General features: G+C 39.2%; 1 non-coding gene across 1 annotated transcript; it reads left to right on the forward strand.

Annotated features, from left to right (window-relative positions):
* The first annotated feature begins 4,254 nt into the window (after positions 1–4,254).
* On the forward strand, positions 4,255–4,365 carry LOC118901406. Its single transcript, XR_005021379.1, has one exon. It is a non-coding gene; the product is annotated as a U6 spliceosomal RNA (small nuclear RNA).
* The last annotated feature ends 1,249 nt before the right edge of the window (positions 4,366–5,614 follow it).

Raw genomic sequence — 5,614 nt, forward strand, 5'->3', positions numbered from 1 at the left:
AGTTGCTAACAGAGTAGATCTTAAAAGTTCTCATCACAAGAAAAAAATATGTAACTGAACGTGGTAATGGATGTTAACTAAACTTATTGTGGTGATCATTTCGTAATATATAAATATATCAAATCATTATGTTGTGTACCTTGGATTAATACAATGTCGTATGTCAGTTATATCTCAGTTAGAAAAAAAAGAATGAGGGGCTGCATTTTTCTTTGTGCTGATATGCAAGAATCTCCAAGAAACATTATTTGAAAAACACAATCAGAACAATAAATGTGCTACCATTTGTGTTTTAAAGAGAGAGAGAAAACACACAATACGTGTGTTTTTGCTTTTAATGCATTTAATATCTCTGGAAGGACATATAGGAAACTAGAGACAGTGGAGACCTTTAGGGCTAGAAGTGGTACCCAAGGGACTGAGGTGGAAGGGAGACACTTTACTTACACCTTTTGTACCTTTCTGGCTTTTGCAACATGTGACGGTATTACCTATTTTTTAATTAATTTTTTTAAAGAGGTATCTACCTAGATACTGACCTAAATTACAAAGAGCACTTGCATCCATATTCAATTGCTAAGACAGCAGTTTTAGGTTAAATCAGTTCTTCTAGTTGACTTTTTCCAAACTGTTGTCAAGACAACCTTCTCTTTCTCCACAACATTCAGAGAATTAGGTGTTAACCTGGCATCTGGACAGAAATAGCTGCTTAATTCCAAGCATAGATGGGTCAGGAAGGCTGCAAAGTTACTGTTCTTATAGATTCATGTAACACCTTGTAAATACTTCTTGCCCAGTGGGGACTCAATAAATGTTGCTGACTCATCTGTCACAGAGAAGCAGTATTAACTCAGAAGCACTAACTGAAGTCATTTAATCAGAAAATCAATTTCATTTTCCTTGTCATGGGGAAAATAGTTCCACTAAGTCAAGAAATATGCAGAGGTGATTATATAGTGTCAAGGATTCAGATGGGAAACCAGGAGTTAAATGGTGTGAACAACACAGATGCAAATCAATTTGCTTTGCATTACAGTTGGCAGTGTTGAACACACTTGGCCACATATGGAAGTCATGTTTACTCTTTCAAGAACATAGTATCACTTTACAGCGCTTAATATTCAAAGGCCCACATTATTATTGCTTTTTTGCAATTTTTGAGCAATTTCTGGGCCAAGGTTTGGAATCAGGTTTACTAAAACCCTAGAATAATTGCAAACTTGCTGTCCTCCCCCTGTGCGTTACTTCTTGTGGTCCTAAAACCATGATTGTATCAGATATTAATCTGCAACTCAACCACCAAGTGGATTTTATTGAAGCTGCTGTAATTCCACTGCCAGAAGACATGACAAATAGCCAGCATGTCACTGAAGATTTATGATTGGTTTTGAAACCCATTATCTTTTAGGAAATATTACATAGTATGATTCACTGAGTGGTAGCAGTCTCATATAATCCAAGGTTTCTCTATATTGATTTTACAGAGTCATTATTACCCGAGTGTCTATGCTTTGCTAGGCTCACACAATTAAAACCAAAATCAGCTTCAGGGATCGTTAGCAAGAAATACACGTACCGTGCAATACTAAGACTCTCAGCCTGAGCCTCCACATGATGGGAATAACGCAGCCAGCCTACATTTCCCCACTCTGTTTAAGGCAAATTCAAGAAGGGGAAATTTGTTGCTTTCACTAAATTTTCCAAACAACTGTTTGGCATGCTGCTTCTTACTGCTGGTAAATGAAATGGAACCACTGAGATCCAGACAATATTGGAACCTGAAGAAGCCTTAAATATCCTTCAGTTCAAAGCCCTCACTTTAACGTAAACTGGGGCTCAAAGAAGTGAAATGACTCCATGCCAACACTGTCCTTCCTCCATGTCCAGCAGCTCTGCTCATGCGCGCTGTGCTGAGGGTACGATGTAGAAAAGAGGCAGCTCAAGGGACCATGGACACATAGAGCAAGGCCATGGTCCTGTCAACCTTTCCTTTCCCTTTCACTTGGGGAAATCCTCTTGATTAGGAGAGTGTTAAACACCCATTGGATGACGGAAACTCAGGGCTTTGTAATCGCTGTGAGAGGGAGAAGGAAGTGGAGGAAGATGGCAGTGGCAGAGGATGTTCCAAGTCACCTTTAGGGGCCATTTCAACAGCTTGCAATTAATCCAGTTACTGAAACCAAGGTGCAAACCCTTTGCGTCAGTACCCTAAGGGTCTTGTTTGTGTTCCTGTTCCTTTGTCACTCAGATTTTCTGAGTTTCAGAATCTATCCTCCATTCTCTGCCCTTACTTTACTAGACCTCTTCTTTAGCATTAGACACAGCTGACCAGTCTCTCCTGCTTAAAATACTTTCCCCTCTTTGCTTCCTTGACCCTACAATCTACTAGTTTCCTTCTATCTCAGGGACAATTCCTTCTCAATCAGATTTTCTTCTCCCCCTGTTCTTTCCTCTGACCTGCTTTCTCCACTAACTGGTTGATAAGTATCTTGTACTTAACATGTCTATGAAAGAACTCATTATTTACCCTTCCCTACTGGAACTTACCCCATTTCACACCCCATTTCTCCCCCCACCTTAGTAAATTCATTATCTTCTACTCAACTCCTCAAACCAAAAATTAGGAATCACCACAGTTTTTCCCTTCCCCTCACATCTTGCCCCACATCCAAAGCATCAGTAAATCCTACTGCATTTACTTAAAGTACCTCTCGAAGCTGTTCCACCTCACTGCTACTTCCCTTGTCTAATCCAGCCTTCTCTAACTAGATTGTGGGCTTTCATTCTTGCCCACCCTCCATTCTCCACAAAACAGCAGAGGAATCTGTAGAGTGTAAACCGTATCACATCACTCCCCTGCTTAGAACACCGGTGGTTTCCCATTACTCTTAGAGTAAAAATCTAACCTCCTTTATCTGACTCACAAAGCCCAGCGAGATCTGGCCCCACGTGGTCTGTCCTTCTCCTGCTCATTCTCTGGATCCCTTTTTTGCTCCTAAAGGAACCCAGAAGCCAACTCATCCCCATCTAAGACCTTTGCATGCTGTTCCCTCTACCTGAAAAATACTTCTTCCACTCCTTCACAGCAATGTCTTTGTCACTTAAGTCATAGCTCAAATCTACTTCCTCAGAAAGGTCTTCATTCACTATCATATACAGTATTTTATTTTCTTCAGAGCAATTTTCATAATCTGGAATTGTCTTGTGCATTTACTTCTTAATACACCCTCTCTCATAAAAAAGAATGAAATAATGCCATTTGCAGCAATATGGATGAACCTAGAGATTATCATACTAAGTGAAGTAATACATGATATCACTTATATGTGGAATCAAAAAAAAATGATACAAATGAACTTACATACAAAACAGAAATAGACCCACAGACATAGAAAACAAACTTACGGTTACCAAAGAGGAAAGTGGGGGAGGGATAAATTAGGAGTTTGGGATTAACATACACATACTACTATATATAAAATAGATAATCAACAAGGACCTACTGTATAGCACAGGGAACTATACTCAATATTTTATAACAACTTATAAGGGAAAAGAATCTGAAAAAATAGATATTTATGTACATATAACTGAATCACTTTGCTGTACACCTGAAACTGACACATTGTAAATCAACTATACTTAAGTTAAAAAAATATATACCCTCTCTTCAGTAGAATGCAAGCTCCCTGAAAGCAGGAAAACTTTCCATCTTGTTTAGCACTGTATCTCTAGTGCCAGAATGTAGTTTCGGTGCAGTAACTTTCGAATGAATGCAAAAATGATATATAATCATATATATCTATATGAGTATAAGACCTGTAAAACTATCTACTGATTCTGACTCATACCATTGGTCTGGAACCCCAGTCACTGTCTGGAGTTAGTGGGGGACACCTCACAATGAATACTTTTTATCTTTTAATTGAGGTTAAAGATAAGTCATCACTGATTCTATACAGTATGCATAAAGGCCAAAAAGAGAAGGTGCCACATTTGAAGTAAAGATTAGATTGGGGCATTTTATATGTCGGAGAGGGAGGGTTGAGCAGTATTTGAGAATTTACAGTGATGGGGAATATAGTAGCTGAAATATTAATTCCTGGAGGATCAATTATGGTAGAGCAAAGAGCACTGGACTTGGTGTCAGAAGTCCTGGTTTGAGTCCTGACTCTGCCACTTAGTTGCTATGGCAATGTAAACAAATCACGTATCTCCCTGAGAATCAATTTCCTTATCAAGAAAACTGGAAGTGTGCTCACTTCAGCAGCACATATACTATATAAAACTGGAATGATACAGAGAAGATTAGCATGGCCCCTGCGCAAGGATGACACACAAATTCATGAAATGTTCCATATTTTTAATAAAAATTAATTTTAAAAAACATTTTAAAAAAGACAAGAAAACTGGAGGTAATGTCTCTTTCTTATTTTCCAATTACAAATACTGGCCGATACTAATTCCCTCCAAAGTCTGAAGGAAATTCTAGAGTAGGCAAAGTCTCAGCTGGTGATCAATTCATAAAAAATTAGAATTATTTTCACTTGATGTTTCCTGGTTATCATCAAAGGTTCTTCCAGAACAGGTATAGGAGTGGTAGAGAATATATCCATTTAACAATAACTGTGTCCCATTAGGATTATAGAACAAATTTCTAGTAACACACTTGGCCTATTTTGGGTTTTTCTCCAACATCTCCATGGACTATGTCTGTTGGAATTTGGCTTGAATTCCAGTTATTTTCCAATAATAACACATGAAAGTGAGGGCACTCTCACATCTTTAACTTGGGCAAGCCCTCATAGTGAGCACAACTTCAGGAATGAGGACACCTCAGGGAGCCATGTACTAAGCCCCCGAAGTGCCTTATTCCTACCAGAGGGGAGGAGAAGCTTGCAGAAATCACCAGCTGCCGGGCCTCTAGTTGGGTGAAGGCTTTGATTCCTCCGGGAGTCGAATTGGCTTTTAAAGGCACAGTCTACAAAGTCAACTATTTGATGAATGTGGCACATTTGTAACACGAACTCAGCCTAGCCTGATGTGGATGAAGAAATAGCTCTAGCTCATGAGAGCATGAGACCTCCCACTACTAAGTAAAGTAGCAAATAAGCTATTTCTCAGTTAATGAAAGATTCCTTCAAGAAAAACAATAGGTCAGTAAGGTTACTGTCGACGTTGAAAGCGAGAGGGGAAAAGCAGAAGAAAGCTATCAGAGGAAGAAGCCTCATTTAAGAACACTATCAGCAGTGCTGCTTCATGTTTTCTAGTGTCATCTGCTACACATAATTGACAATAGGAGCAATGCTAAGACTCTACCACAGGGGGTATTTTCAGAGCAAATCAGTATCAAGATTCAGTAGGCACAGAGGAAGAAGAATTGGGGTTGGAGAAGGGAAGCTAGGGCTCATGGTAATGGATATTCTTCTCACCTGAAGCACTATTTGATGGTCTGAATTACAAAACTTATTCTCCACCATCATTCACATACCTGGAAATAACCATGCCCCAAATACCTCTCATCCAGGGTTTCTCAGCCTCGACACCATTGACATTTTGGGCCAGATAATTCTTCGTTGTGGAGGACTGTCTTGTGCACTGTAGGATGTTTAGC

The sequence above is a fragment of the Balaenoptera musculus genome, chromosome 9 (assembly GCF_009873245.2).
Source record: "Balaenoptera musculus isolate JJ_BM4_2016_0621 chromosome 9, mBalMus1.pri.v3, whole genome shotgun sequence".
Lineage (NCBI taxonomy): Eukaryota > Metazoa > Chordata > Mammalia > Artiodactyla > Balaenopteridae > Balaenoptera > Balaenoptera musculus.